Here is a 16633-nt window from a genome sequence, read left to right as displayed (position 1 = left end):
ATATTAATCTGCAATATAATTTTTATAAAAACATTTGAAAAAAAAATTTGATTATTTTAATAATATAATTGAAAATGTCAACCTATTTTGTTAATCGAAACGCAAATTGACGAATTATACGTCTAACTTGAATTAACCGATATTATACGATTTAAACAAAATTATTATTATTTAACATTGCTATCCATATACATTTGTATAATTGTATAATTTTGTAATTAATTTAAGAAGAAACTTAAACGTGACTGCAAATATACGTAATAAAGAAGATATATTATGTATCCTTATATTTATAATTATAGTTAATTGTATATAGGTTCCCGACAACGTTAATATCTATAGCATTAGTGTATTATGGTAGTTATAATTATATATATGAATAGTTAGGTTGAAATGTTGAATAGTATGAATACTACCTACATAAATCATATTCGAGTTTTTAACAAATACATTTTTATCTAGCTTAAAAAAATAGTGTTAATTGTACTGTATGATGGATTGTTTATTTTAATATTTATGAAAGGAAATGGTCACAGTTTTTTGCACGACAATAAGAAGTGGTCCATTTATTTTTAAAGGAGTCTTAGTTTACGTGTGAGATATTTCTATATACGGTTAACATCCAATTATCATTTTTATGGCTATTGTTTAAATTCTCATAATTTTTTTTAGATTCTAAACGAAGTAAAGAATTCATTGATTTAACAGTTCTATATTTTTAAACTTTTTATGTCTCGTTTTTTTTCTTTTTTAAATAGTGGATTTTAGGCTTAATCTGTTTCTAGTAGCAGATTGTATTTAATTTATGCTTTGGACACATTTTCGTTGAATATAATAAAAAATAACGAAAAAATGTAAAAAAATACATAATGTATTTTACTTTTTAGGTATAAAGAATAAAATATTGAATTTCCATTTGTTTTTTTATTTATATAATTTATTGATATTATAATACACTTATTGTTTATTTAAAAACAGTGACCCTTTAATCTATCGGTTATCTAACTTGTAGGCTTCCCATTTAAACCACAATCCCACTCACAGCGTCTCTATACTCTAACGCGTCTAACGGCTTAACACCAATCTAACGTCACCCGATTATCACCATTCATCATCATAATAATATGATTATCGTGTATTATGTTGCACCATAAAAATCATCACACAATCGTATTAATAACAATAATAATTTGTTTGTCGACACATGTTCTCCGAAACAATGAACGACAGTGACAAATTGAACTTGGAGAATATCATATTCAAACTCTTGGGACGTTAATGGATGTCGAGTCCGAGTGCGACAAGTCCATCTTCGGGCACATTTTTTAATTAGCATTTTCTGTTTTAGTTTTTCTAGTAGAAATTAGATGGATTTTTCGAATATTTAAATTGGCCGATCTATCAAATTTATCTAAATAGTACTTATTAATGATCATCTTTAAATTTCATAAATTTTGAAAGGAAAATTACGGAAAATACGGAAAACCTACGATATATTTATTAAATTGACGTGTTTAGCAGCATTATCGATTGTCCACAAAGAATTATAATAAAGACCCTGATATAATTTATTGATATTATTATAAGTATTATATTTTTTTATATCAGTACCAAGTAGGTATTTACTAGAAAAAAATGTGTTAGATAAAATGTTGCAAAAATATTAATTAAATATTAATAACATATATTATTTAGGTATTATGATTGACTATTATAAAATAATATCATATATTATTGTTATTAACTATTAAAATTAAAAAAAAGATGTAAAGTCGTCGAAAATCCGTAGAAATAGCATCAAAATTAGTTAAAATACCTTTACTGTGATTGTGTATTGAAAATAATAATATATGTAATGGAAAAAAGTTTCAAGTCTTTTCTATTAGTATTTTAAAATTAGGTACACCTACCTACTATAAAAGTAGCTTAATCGAAATCATTTTACGTTTGAATATCCAATCTTGTCAAAATGTGAATTTAACTCATAAAATGTTTTTGTCTTTACACTAAGTAATCTAGTAAGAAATCTAGTATTTAATGTTAAAGCTTTAGTATAAAAATTAAAAGTGTTATACATTTTTTTGAATAACAACAAAAAACCAAAACCTATTTTATCTGATTTGTGTGTTGTAATTTGTCCTGATTATTTTAAACCCTTAATATACTAACTAGATCAAATTTGGTATCAGAAACCACATTATAAGTTGAAGATTTAAGCACTTCTAATACTTTTAAAGATGACGTCACTCGTGTGACCAACAAAAAAACGTAGGTATTTGTACCTTTTTTTAAAACCTTAAAAATGTACAAACTAAATAAAAGAAGATAAATATGTTTTGTTTAGATTTTAGATTTTAGTACAAGTATGTTTTTTTGCCCTGCTTACAGTCTTACACGTTAGACTAGTTCTATTTTCTAAATATATTAATTTAATGTAAAACCTTGAATCATAAAGTGGTATAATAAATAATAATGTTTTCGAAGATTGGAAACCAATATTTGTTTACGACAATCTATTTTGGACAATAATTAAATGTAAATAGAACAGCTGGAGACTGGCATTTACCAAAGACTAAAATATTAAGGACCCTTAGAAATTGTATTTACGAAGGAGGTTCGTAAATGCTAGTCTTTTCTGGTTTATAGTCGGAAAATGCCCCCCAAGCTGTCAGATTAGTCCCACCCTTGTTCTTACTGTTTGCAAACCACGATAAGAGGAATAATATTATGTAGTCTTAAAGTGTACAATGGCTGCTATAAATACATTTCGTTCGTAAAATGATTATGTTTTTTATTGTTATATATAAGAACGTTTTATATTATAATGATAAATTCTAGTTGGAAACTACCTACGTTATTTTCAACAATATTTTGATATTAATATTGTTAGGAACCACTGATTATTATTACTTCAGTAATTCAGTATGTCAGATTCTAAATTTTTATACAGTTCGCTCTAATTCATTATTATCAAATCTATTTGAAATTAATTTACTATAATGTTTAATTATAAAATGATATATAGGTACCTAATTTCACCATATAAATAAATATTATTTGCAGTATCATGGTCAAGGAAAATCGTAACGTGGACACTGGACATGTACTTGTCTATAAAATACACATCACTGGTAGTCTAACAAATTTGCATTTTATGTAGTAATAATTACATTGATATTTTTCCGTTTACCTTGTTTCGTCAAGCTATTAATATAGTAATTCGTAGGTACCTACGTCATCAGTTCATCACTCATCGTTACTAATACCATTATGTATTTGTGTAGAATATTGTATGTTTATATAATATACATATACGTTATTACCGTTTAGATGACCATAAATAGATTTTTACGGTTTAATATAAAAGGTGGTACACACTTTACATCCCATGACTGATGGTGGACACCAATATAAGAACAAACATTCATACAAAAATTCAAATCGACAAAAAAAAAACTTGTTCTTGAATTTATTAGAGTTTTGCTTCAGTACATACACCTGCCTACATACTCTTTATCTAAGATGTTTGTAATTTGAATTTCGACACAGTACAAAAAGATAGTGCGCCTACTTATTTGTATTTGTATTTTTTTTTTTTTTTAATTTCCTTACAAACGTGCAGTATAATAATAGGCAGGCATTACGTACCGTCAACTTGTTTTGGTTCGGAATAATATTATAATATTGTCGTATAACCTTCAAGCTCAATTTATCTAGGCGGCAAGGCTGGACAAGCTTTTTTTATCAAATAAAGAAAAAATTATAATATACCTATAGTTTCAAAAATTTTAGTATAAAGAGTAATAATATTATGTTTGCCAAATTTATATACTTCAAAATTATAAAACTACAAAACCCGATCATTCCGAATGGTCCCAACATTTTTTTTTTGTGGATCAATAACTAAATGGTGTTTGCCATAGTGGTAATAATAAAGAAAATTAAGCTTCGAAATTATTTTTAGTAGTTGTAAATTTGAAAATAAATGACTTTTTAATAATTCAAAAAGTTTTTTTAATAATATTACTCTTAGTCGTAATTGTTATTTTTTATATTTGATTGTATACAGACGCAATTTAAATAATGATTTGCACTTAAATGTACATGGTTTGTATAATTTAGTTAGTTGTACGAGTACATTTATAAAGACTATTATTATTGTTGGACATAATTTGAAAGAAAAATATCCCAAAATTAAATATATTTTTTTAATTTAATATAATTATATTTAATGAAGCGTGAATAATTGATGTATTTTAAACTAGAACAATAGATCTTATTAAAATAAGTTACTTTAACTCAGCGTCGTTTTTAATCTAACCCACCACTCGAACACAATAAAATTCTTTGCTCTTATTCATAATAGTTTGCCTTTATTATTAAATATGTACGTGCTAAAATATTAAATATTTGAAATAAAATCATTTTTTTTAAAATTAGTAGGTTGTATTTATACCGACAGTTTAGTTATATAGTGTAGTTTATTACTATCTGTATAGTTAATTGTGTACAGACTGCAGATTACAAATAAAATAGATTATTAGACAGAAATGTTTGATGTTCGTGACTTACATGAACGATGAATTTGTCTGATGTAACCATCGGTATAATCGATAGGCGTGTGTATGACTCTGTATCTACGCCTAATATAGTAGTATATTGTACACTATAATAGTCAGATAACTCTATTCGACGATACGGATGAGAGGCATCGTAATTCGAGCCCTTTAAACGGAAATCGTGCGACTGTTTCACAGCCCTTTATATACAGACACACACCCTATACCCAGAGTGTATGCCGTCGCCTGTGACACCATCATCACAGCGTATAACACATATACATATGCCATATGGCAGCTCCTCGGTGAGGTTTTATTTTTATAGGACTTCAAAAAAAACAAAAATGTTATGTTTGAATGTTTCTGTTGGTAATTTTTTTTAGAAAAATCAATGTTACTCCACTTTTTCTTTTGCCGACAAAAACATGCTGCGTATTCTGTTTGACCTATTCTGAAACCGCAATACTTTTTAGTCCTCGGATGTTTCGTTATTCAGCTATGCTATTAATAATTTAGCAAAATGTAAACTTTGACGAGAGTAATTGGACGTTTTTTCCGACCTAAGTATTATTTCGAAATTACGGGTACAGCATGCTACACTATAGCCTATCCAGGTAGTCGTTTTATTTGTCAGTGGGTGCAAGCTGATGGTTTTTTTTTTCGTGTCCAAAATAATAATGGTTATTATGAGTTCTTGGTACGCCACCTACATAGGTTCAAAAACGGGTCCATGTCGTTCGCAATGTATTATATTATTTACATTTCTCCTTATAGGTTCCCCCCTCATTACGTGCCTATTTATTTTATCATATTTGTTTATGTTTCTTTCCTCCCGATCTACAAACGACTCGTATTATTATTACTATTAATATTTTGTTTCGTTTCGCCGTGACAATGACAATAAACGTTTTTTTTATTCATACTCGTGTACGCTCGGCCTTGGCCCCAAAACGTTCGCTTGTATTCGTACGCAGCGCGCCGCTACCGCCGCCGCCCACGACGACTCACGCTGACGGTCGGCTGCACCCGTCGCCGTTGTGTAGTCGTCGGACGAGCGGACCCACACGGATTTTCACCCGCCTCCTCCCGTTAGCCGCACCCGAAGCGTCACTTCTGCGATGAGGATTTTCGCGTCAAGTGAGTAATTGCTTCGGCGTAGTCGTCGTCCAAACACACTGACAGGCAGAGACGCCGGAGTGTCTTTTAAATCGCCAAGTAGAAAAATCCACCAGCTTCCAGCAACCACCCCCCTGCATAGAAAAAAAAAATGCTTTTACATAATGTCACGAAAAATGTAACGCAGTATAAACATGGATAAGTCTTAGGTTTTTGAGAGACGGGGATAGTACTTAGCTAGTTCAAAACGTCAGTGACGGGTACTGACTGCACACCCCTATAAAAGTTCGATACATGTTCCTCCACAGTTCACATCTGCAGTCACACTCGCTTCTTCTCTTTTCGTCTCCAAGATGAGTTGACGTCACGTGGTAAATATATAGTATATTATTAATACAAAATAACGATGAAACGATTGCAGGTGGAAAAATTAAATGGGACCTATGTTATCCATATGTGGAATGTCCATTGGATACCTCAAAAGTCATAATATATTAGAAGTGATAACGTTTTTACGACAGTTTGAATGTGACAATTCGACGTATACAATTTACGAGATATTATTTTTCACATATGACAATGAACATATTATTGATTTCACTCAATTAAAAGTTATAAGTTTTTTTTTATCAATTTAATTAAATATCACAATAAGTAACAACAAAATATATCACGTATTTATCTGTTATTTTTATAATTGGGGATTATCACGAAAATATTTGTCACTGTTTATCAACGATTGTTGGTATATCTATGTTATAGTCTATATAATATTATATAGCTTATAATATAATGAAGTAGTTCTTTACAATAATACATATCAATTAATATAACTTATAATAGGTATAACGGGAAAGAATTTACACCTTTTGTTTTAAAAAACATTCGTGTTGTCTACCTATTTTTAATCGATTATAATATAAAACTCAAGCGTGACCTTTGACAACAACGCAACTTTTCTTTAGATAAATAATATTATAATATTATGCTTATAATAGGTTCGTTTCTTTTTAATTTGAGAGTTGAGTCGCCATCGTTACGATGATATAGAGTATAGACTGTTATCGATTACCTAGCGTATAGAAAATACTTATACAAATTAATTAATTATGTACCTTTCCGAGCTACACACATTTATCACTTTAATATACAAACAATTATAATGTTAATAATTAATAATATTGCAAACCTTAAATTATGTATAAATTGTATATAATTTTTTTTCAACACCAGAATTTGTATTATAGTTGTAACAGTAATTAGTTGTAAATAATGAATTCACACCTATTTATTTCTTAGAACTGATGTGTAATTTTCTTACATAATGCATTCAACAATAATACCTATTAAAAGTTATTTGCGATAATTAACTTTTTGGTAAATTAAAATATTGGTTAACCAGAAACTGGCCACTGGGTACAGAAAGTTTTTTTTATAAAACTCCGTAACGGTTGATTTTTCAAATTTTTTTCGAGCATCACTATTATACTCAAATATGATATTTTACTTCATGATGCCAGATATTACTTTTTCACTCCAAATTAATTCTATCTCGTTCGTTAGTATATTATAAACGTAAACCATGAAAACTATACGCCTCTGTATACTATGGAATAGTAAGATACCTATATATGTATATTATAATACAAACTGGATAGATTCTACGTGATTTCGATACACGACCGTAATTGCTTCGTTAGTTCATACATTCATCGTTTCCCAGCTTTTGTGTATAAAGGTACCTATGCGACCCTCCTATTAGTTATACCTCGTATTAAAATATTGTTTAATAATATACAGTGCACGTCCCCTCGTGTATTATAAAACAATTTCCACTGAAAATACCATGTATATTACAATATATTGACAAATTTAATTTAAAAAAGGAGAAAGTTGGTAATCCACACTGCTGTGCAGTAGGTGTCGAGTGTACCTCGTTATTCAGTAATGCATAACTGTATAATGCATGTGTTAATTATTTAAAATTTTAAAATTCAATGATTGCATACGAAAATTGATTCTGAGCGAAGACCGTCTGTCAGCCTACATTACTAAGTATATTTTTATTTTATGATATATTTATATTCCTATTTTAATGATTTATTTTCTCATTGGTAGGTTATACGGTATAATACGGTAGGTTGAATTAATTTTTTCCGAAAACATTACATTTATTATTGTAATTAACTTTTAAGCGCTTTTAAGTCTATATCGTATTATTGTACGAGATTGGTGTGCGGTAAAAATAGGCCATACCTTATAATTAATCTAAATATTTTGAAAATTTAATTGTGTAGGTGTGTAAAATATAATATTATATACGTTAAAAGTTTCAAGTTCCAACAAATAATATTTTTAAATTACAACCAAATAACTAAAATTGTTATTCTTCGTTTAAATATCTAATTTTACCAAATTATGAACTTCAAATGTCTATAAAAAAATTTTGTTTATATATTTTTATAGTTTCTTTGGTTCAAGAATTTACTACTTATGAGAAACCGTGTATTAAGTTTTTAAAATGTAGCAATAAATAATTGACATGATATTTTATCGACGTTTTAACTTCAAAAAAGCTATAACAACAACTTATGAGGAACTTTGTTTGATGTTTTCAAGATTTTTGACCAACTCAAATATTTTTTATCGACATTAATATAATAAAAACAAAAAAAAAAAATAAAAAATTTCAAATGTAATATATGGAATATAGCTCAAAAACAGTTTAAATATTTTGAAAATTATACTATTATGTAGTTATTCGTTTTTTAATTAGAACAGTATAAGAAAATTGATTTACTTAGTCAAAAACTGATGTTGCGTGAAAATGACTGTGTTTTCCCCAATTATTCATGAAATGTTCGGGAATTTTTTTACGGTGGACCTCCTAAAATGGGTACGAACTAGATTCACTTTTCTACCAGAAAATATAGCTAAAGTTTAAAGTTAAAGCATTTTATCTATGATAATTAAAGTGTCTCTAGACAAAAAAACCATATATTATATCGCTCCGCTTCGAATCTAAAATATTAAAAATTATTTATAGTACGTATATTTGGACAACATTTTTTTGATTTCCTATTATAATAGATAATAATTATGGTCTTCGTCAAAATGAAAACATTGACTAAATTAAACGTTTATAAAATGTACATATTTTTTTAACGATTTTCTTCAATTGAAACAAAGAAAACATTGGGTTATAAAGTGGTTCATAAAAGTAAAACGAACCTTTTTATTTAGCTTTGTCATGTTGCGGAAGTAACTTAATGTTTACGCTGTATTGTGGTAAAAAATAACACGCAAGTTCTAAAAGAAATAAGTATTTTATTTTTAACTACCAACTAATAAATATCTAGCCTTGGCACTTTGGCTATAACTAAATACAATATTCGTGCTACAAGTCACAACCATCAACTCAAACATAATAATTTCGAAAAAAAACAATGCTAGACATGTTATCTACCATGTGTGCGTTTTATGTTAATGTCTAAGTAAATAGGCAGGTATACTATTAAAAATGAACATATACTGTGTCCTATCTTATTAGAAAAATATGATATTATTTTGTTCAATAAAATGACGTGTCTGATTCGAATATATAATAATTGAGTTAGAAAAAAGTGATTTTAAATTTTCAATATTTGTAAGGCTGATAAAATTGACCCTGATTTACTAATTTCTGACATAAGACTCATAAAACAATTTTGATAGAAAATAAAAATGAACGTATAACTTTTGACTTTTCAGCCATCTTACGACGACAAAAACGGTGATACGTCCTTGTAGTGCACCGTGCAGGACACTGCGTAGGTAGGTACATATGATAATTTAACGACGTAGTAAGTGTTGGTCGTCACGACAGGAAAAGTTTAATATAACAACAATCGACACAATTTGGTCCTTAAATTAAGTAAGATAAAATGAAAACATTTAAAAAAATATTTAATACACTTTAAGATATAATAAGTTAATTAAGACTTAGGTAATCTACCTAATGGCTAATACTAGTGGCTAAACTGGTAATGTACCTAGTACCTACCTATGTAAGAGACTATATGTGGCTGCAGAGATGAAGTCCGCTACTTACATGTCCTATAAGTGATATAGCTTACCCATATTTATGCAGCTGGCTAGTTTAGTGTTCATACACTTAGGTTTTACTTGAGTATGAACAGAGGTCGTTCGTAGACAAAAATAAAGATGCTGGTTATAACAATTTATCTTATAATATGTACATTTCACTATTTTTTACATATAAAATAAACCTATCGCAGTACCGTACACTAGCTATGGTACCCATAATCTGCGTTTACTTCAATATAGGTAACAGTTTTGTATTAGGTAATTAAATACATTATTTACTACAATACGCATAAGTGCGTAACCTACATACCTATAAATAACGATACCTTGTATACACAGGTAAACTAGGAAAACATGGCAAACTTGGCTCGCCGGTTCAACTGGATCATATATATAGCATATACAATATGTGGGTATACCTAAATATATATTTTTACTCTAACTGGACTTACATTTATACGTAATATATAAATAGGTGTCTATATTATATGCGGTGCGCATGCAGAAAGCGTTGTATATTCAATTTTCTTTTTATTTGTTTTGTTCTTTATCATATAGAGATATTACCTACACCACGTAATGACTATCCTCTACCTACGCACGTACGCTCGTCTACCATATATAAGTAATATAACTGTAATAAAGTTTATTTCACTCTTGACGAGTTTGTTTCAAATTTTAATTTCAAGACGGTACCTACTTACATAAAAATCGGATCCAATAATATCATATACAGAGTATACATATTATAATAATATGATATATCTATAGAGTGAGATATAGATGTTAGTAGTGGTTTCGTCTTTATCGTCTTTATAATTGATTTGTATTGTGCCCACGGTACGCATTTGCATAAAAGTAAAATAGGTAGTATTTTATAAAAGTTTAGGCAAAGACAAACGCGTAAAAAATAAATTTGAATAGATAACGAACAAAAAGATACCGTAAATATACATTACATATTGCACTGTGATACATATAATTATTAATTGGTCGTTTTGAACTCAAAAATAATTTTGTTGAACATAAAACAGCGTTTTTTCTTTCTTCATTTAAAATGTTTTCACCGTCCAAAATGTCGCCCAGCAACGATGATATCCCGCGGTGCGTCCCACAATCTTGTTATCATTATAATATGTATATATAATTAAATTATTATACACGTGTACGGCCCTCTCTCGGTGGATCGTCGTAAAGAATAAGCAATTTCGATTTAAAAACAATAGGAGGTCATCACGCGCGTGTACCTCTACGTGTATCTCGTTTTTTCTCTTATTTTCATCATTACCCATAATAACGCATTATAAATCGTAAGAATAATATTGCCGTCTGTACGTCTACCGATGCAGTGCACCCATAATAATATAATAATATTAAGCTATTATTGTTGTGGACGGAACTGGTTATATTTTATTTCCACAACTCCATTGTATATTATACATCGCGAAACGATATTGTACGGAGGAAAAGAGCGTGCTGCACGCACACACACGCACACACACACACACACACACACACACACACACACACACACACACACACACACGCCCTCGGATAAAATGCAAATACCGTACGAGAGGTGAATAACACGCGCTAGTGACCAGTCGTCGTGCACAGACTCGCGCAATGGCGGTCACGCGCTGTTTGCGTTTTGTGCTCTTCGTAACGGCGAGGACCATCGCCGGCGCGGTAACACAAGCAGGCGAACGCGCATCGAACAAACCGACAACAGGAACCGGACCTCTTGGACAACGGTCACCGACGTAGTTTTACTGCTCCGACGTGTATCGGGATATATAATATATTTGCATAAAAACGGTTTATATTAGACTCTGAGCGGACCGAGAAAGCTAGTGGTCTTACAATGGTGTTTATTTTGTTTTTATTTTTTCATCCTGTATACAAAATTACTATCAGAAGGAGCTAGTGCTTCGATTTCAACATATTGTACCTTATCTTTTAGCATATTGGATCAACATGGTACTTTAGAGAGGTCATTTTTCGATTTTTTCAATAATTATTTAATGCCACGGGAAAAACCACCGACAAATTACAAAAAACCTCTACAAATGGGATTTTAATTTCTAACGCTTTGTGTACCACCATATAGAAACGAATAAAAAATAATAATATAATATAATTAATTCACTAACCGCTTTTTTTCTAATAATATATTATAATTATCAAATTATTTACACTGCAGTGTTAAAATATGAGATGACATAAAAATATTGTAACTTGAAAAAAAAATTAACTTTTTATAATTAAGTTAAGTTTATTTTCTAAAGGTAATAACATAAAATAATATCATTGATGCCTTACATTAGAAGACCTAGGAATTAACACTTAACAGACTATACAGACAGTTTTGTAATAATAAAATATTTTATTAATACGTTTACAACTATGACTAAGAAATTACCTTAATGTCCACTACTGGTAGACAATATTGATAATTTTATTTAACAAAATATTTAAATATTGGTGGTTTAGAAATTTGAAATGACGCTGCGCAGTGCACAGAAAAATCTCTAGATAGATATAGTTTAGGTACTATATTACGCTACACGCAATGAGCTATATAGTACGCATGCGTGTTTACCACGGTTATCTACCTAACCGTGGTGTTTACAAATATTATAATTTAATATTTATAAGTTATAACTAATAAGTTATAACAAGTAGACCGTTATAACGATTTATATAACTATATTGTATAGGTAGTATTAGGTAGGTACCTATTATAAATAAATGATGGACGGTTATCTTTTACGATCTTGAACGATCGTTGGCATATTACAGGACCCAAAAGTAAACTATTGTTAGTACTTTTTAACGCAGATCAGTTTCTAATCCAACATGAAAATTCAATATACATTTTTATCAATTATGGCTGACAAAGGCGGGAATTATCGACATTACCTAGGAAATAAAGCTTCATCGCTTGGAAATAATGGTCATATAATGTTAATTCCTTAATTATCGTCTTTGGCGGTAATATAGTACATATTATATTACAGTGGCGCACCCACAGAGGGAGGGCTTTGGGGCGGATTCATTTTTATATTAGATAATACATTATTATAACATATTGTTTGGTCACAAATATATTAAAACGATGAATGATGTTATTTTTTTCAAAAATTGATTATTACACACATAAATAGTTGTACATGATAATTGATAAGGTTTGTGGCAATCGTTGAAAATTAAACGTATTCTATGTACTAATAGTGAGTATAGTGACTATACGTCGGATCGTGAGTTGTCTTTGAACGATAACTACGATAACAATAATAATATTATGACTTTCGAGACATGTCTGTGGCATGAAAGTCTCGTTTGGATAGTTATCTAAGTACTTCAGTATATTCGATTTTACCGTTGTATTTATTACGTATGCATGTTCAAATACGACTATGAATTTAAAATAGAAATTCGATTTGTTTTGTACTTTTTCTTTATATAATAAACTCTTATTCCAAAAAAAGCTATCAAATTGATTCAATCTTTAATTGATTCATGTTTAGTTACAATAATATGAATATAATTATAAATACATAATATAACATAATATAATATCTAATGTACTATTTGAAAAAAAATATATATAATTAATGCTATTATCTACTATAGGTTAAACTACGAAGTACGGTGTAAAAGTATAATATACGCACTAAAAGTAAAAACTACCGAAATACGCATACATTTCTGCGCTTAAAAAAACTGAAATATGTACTAAAATATGCCCTTAAGTTTGTGTAAGTATACATATATAAGTAAAAATAAACATTTTAATGTTACAATTCAATTCAATTTAGTCGACATGTAACTATAAAATATTATTTTTTTATGTACATAGTAAAAATAAAACTTAAAATAGAAAATTATATGTATAATAATACCAATTCATATAATATTTCTTTCTCAACAACAATTAACAATCAAACATTTTAATAAATATTCAAAATGTTAAGAACACCACTAATCAGGTAGTCTGCCAACATATTTTTGTACACCGAAAGCTCCACTCTGTAACTGATGAAGCTGGTGCGTGTTTAAAATATATTAAATCATCACTTGAATAATCTTTTGGTAGGTCATCCATTGTTAATTCTTCTCCCTACATAAAATGTATTATTTAATTATTTTATATACAATATTTTTTTTGTCTTGCCTATTAAAAGTAATTTATTTTGACAATCACATAATATGTACTAATATACTATGATAATTAATAATATGCATTAAACAACAAAACATTTGAAAAATATGCATATAGGTAAAAATAAAAAAAACCTCAAAATATGCAAATGCATGAACTTCCGGGCCATAGTAATAGCATTGATTATACATAATATACATATATAAATGTTACCCACAAATACCTACCGTAGTGGCGTAGTGTATTAGCCAACCGCAATTCCTATTCGTCGTCATGACGTGTATACTATGTTATATTATATTATATTATTATTAAATATAGGTAGTAGTGTAGTACCTACTCACCGCGGATACCAGGAAACTGCAGCGTGGTATCTGAGAATTATTAGCTATAGCCACGAGACTTTTTCTCTGGAATCGCTTTTCCGTTACAAGATGTATAGTAGTTTTCCCTGTGTATTATAAGAAATAATACGATCGAAACATGTATTAGTTATTACGTAAGCATTGTGCGTATGTAAAAAAATAATATTACAATTTACGGAGTATGTTTCGATTTATTATTTATTATTATACTATTTGTTATAGTTCGATTGTAATGTCGTTTTGAGTTTTAAGACGGTGAAGTTTCAAATTGAGAGATTTACGCTTATTTTTTAAGTAGAGACCTCAAGTAAGACAATTGTCAAGTATTAAACTCAAATATTTAGTTTACTTGGAAAATGGAATCTACTAAATGAAAAATAATTATTTACGTTATTTACGTTTACATAACCTCATAGAAATCACATTATTTTTGTACCCATAAAACTATACAAAACAAAAAGATACACCTAATATTAACTGTGTACCTTATTATGATATTGAAATTTCGTTTAACTTTAACTTATATAATATAGTAATAAACTAGTATATACATAAGCAATAAGCACTTACCGTAGTAAACTTTAGTCGAATAATTATTATTATTCATTATTAATCAAGTAACGTGTGGATTATTAATAGAAAATCAAAGTTCTATTTTAAAGTAAAACCCATTATTCAAACGGATACAACTTAAATAAACTATAAAGAAATTGGAAAACAATTAATATCTATAGACTATAATATTCCGGAGCAGAATTGAATTCCGAAAATATAGATCATACAATAATGGACCGTGTAGGATAATGTATATTCAACACTGGTAACAGAATTGGATTTCACGACCAGTAAAAAAAAAAATGGTACACCTGAACAAAACACAAAATTTGACCGGCAAGAAAATAACGCGTGTCTTATGTTTAAAATAAAAATATAATCTCGCGTTGTATGATATTTGTGTACAATGTTTGACCCATTTACAAACGAACCGGAAAATTGGTTTGAAAATCGTGGAGTGGACAAAGGAAATAAATACACTAGCAGAGAACTCTGGTGGCCGGTGGCGAGCTGGTATCCGGCCATCCAGGGAATTCGACCGTACCATAATAATACCATGTGGCGGCCAGCGGGGCCGTTTCGCATCACTTTTCGCTGTGCGAGCGCGCGCCGCCAAAACTCTGTCCGTCCGGCGCGCAAAAGCCGTTCGACCGGAAATACCCATTGAAGTCGTATTCGGCAAACCGCACGAATTCGCGTCACTATATTATAATACGCAGCATATAAAGTAGACTGTTGTGTGCTAATGTTTGTGCTATCGACGTGAGCTACCGACGGCCATGATTGATAAAATATATTTTCCTATACGTTCTGCATATTATGTTATTTACACTATATACCTATAAGTACCTACTAAGCTTAAGAAAGGTAATTCACAATTTTTTCGCAACGCAGATTGCAACACCAAAAAACTGTCTTCGAGTTAATTTCCATGTTTTAACACCATCGAAAATGCTTTTTGATATTATTAACATTAAATGGAGTATAAATTATAATTGTTATCTACAGGACTCTGATAAAAATAAATAAATTTGAAAGGTATAAAAAAACATCAATAACACATTTTCTACATAAACTTATCTCTTTATTTTATAATTTTGCACCATTTATTATATTATAATATTATTGCATATTATTGTGCAATTAAATTCAAAACAATCGTTGTATGCACTATACATGCATGCAAAACTATAAAAATAGCATAAAATTATAGGTAAATTGGATGGAGTAGTTTTGTAGTAATTTTATAGTAGTTTTATAGTAATTGGATAGGGTAGTTTTTTTACATTAACTGAAGGCAAAAATAATAAATATTAATAATATATTTTTACTAATCATTTAATGAATAACATATATATATGCAATCGTAAGGTAAATTACACAGCGTCTCTGTTAAGGATGATAATTTTTTCATTAAATTAAAAATAATTATTCCTCTACTGAATGGTCAATGGGAAAATATACTAAGGTAAACATTAAAAAAAACATAATCCGCTTAAGGAAATATATATACACGCATTGCATACAATAGGGAAACAAAGGCAATGCACACAACTCTCAACTTTGTGAAGTTGTTCAGCAACGCGCATACACTTTTTAATTTGAAATAGCATTGTGGTTCTATAGTTTACTAGTTAGGTTAGACATACAGACAATACGTTTTGTGTTGTTTTACGAGTTTCAGAAATAATTGATCTGGTGAGAAATGTGCCTACATAATTTGTCATACGCTTATAATGCATGTTTAAAAATAACATACCTTTATAGAGTTTGTCCTGTGTATATAA

Source organism: Metopolophium dirhodum, chromosome 1 (genome assembly GCF_019925205.1).
Source record: "Metopolophium dirhodum isolate CAU chromosome 1, ASM1992520v1, whole genome shotgun sequence".
Classification (NCBI taxonomy): Eukaryota; Metazoa; Arthropoda; class Insecta; order Hemiptera; family Aphididae; genus Metopolophium; species Metopolophium dirhodum.
The sequence above is the reverse complement of the archived record's forward strand: the minus strand, read 5'-3'. Positions refer to the sequence as shown.